The 984-nt window shown below is 45.7% G+C and overlaps 1 non-coding gene across 1 annotated transcript; it reads right to left on the bottom strand.

Moving 5' to 3' along the window:
* Nucleotides 1–912: 912 nt before the first annotated feature.
* trnaq-cug (transfer RNA glutamine (anticodon CUG)) lies at nucleotides 913–984 on the bottom strand. Its single transcript has one exon. It is a non-coding gene; the product is annotated as a tRNA-Gln (tRNA).

Below are 984 nucleotides of genomic sequence, written 5' to 3'. Positions count from 1 at the left end.
AAGGATCCGCCGCCTCGCCTCGGTTCAGGCACATCGAATTGTCTTCGATTCCAAAGGGATGTTACAGACTATTACGTACGATGGTCAACCCACACAAATTGCTGGAAGAACTCAGCAGGTCAGGCAGCATTTACGGAAGAAATACTTTTTTCCATAGATGAGTCCTGGCCTGTGAAGCTCAGGATACTGACCACCACCCCCTTCCAGTGAAGATGCGAACCATTCCTTTGGTATAGATCACCCCTGCACAGATGAAGTCCCAGTGACTGGGTAAATGCAAGCGGGCTTTTTCCACGGGGGGAGGGAGGGATTACAACCAGAGGGCATAAGTTAAGGGAAAAAGGTGAACGTTCTGAGAGTGTTGGGACGAGCTGACAGAATGAGTGGTGCATGCAAGTTTGATTTCAATATTTAAGAGAAATTCGGATAGGTGCGTGCATGGTAGGGGTACGGAGCGATTGGTCCCAGTGCAGGTCGATGGGATTAGGCAGTTTAAATGATGTAGCACGAATCAAATGGATCAAAGGGCCTGTTTCTGTGCTGTACTTTTCTATGACTCCATGAATCTATGATCCAGAATCTTGAAACCCTGTTCATTGCACCAGCTCCTCATCCACACATTCATCTGCTATGATCACTCATACCTGAAAACGCCAACAGGAATATTAGACTTCAAATCCCAACCACACCCCCCAATAAAAATAACCATGACGCCAACAAGAAAGAAAACATTTTCTTAAAAAAAACTGAAGGAGAAGAATATAAACTATAGTCATCACGTATGTCTTCGAATTTCGAAAATACTGTACCCTCCGTCAGCATACAGTGACAGCACGTACTCAGTCTTCTGTAGGGCCTTCAGACACAAAGGCTTGAGCACACAGATAATCTGCTGTGTATAATTCAAGATACAGGTTCCACCGAGACTCGAACTCGGATCGCTGGATTCAGAGTCCAGAGTGCTCACCATTACACCATGGAACC

The sequence above is a fragment of the Hemitrygon akajei genome, chromosome 28 (genome assembly GCF_048418815.1).
Source record: "Hemitrygon akajei chromosome 28, sHemAka1.3, whole genome shotgun sequence".
Classification (NCBI taxonomy): domain Eukaryota; kingdom Metazoa; phylum Chordata; class Chondrichthyes; order Myliobatiformes; family Dasyatidae; genus Hemitrygon; species Hemitrygon akajei.
This window is presented reverse-complemented; position numbering and strand designations above follow the sequence as displayed.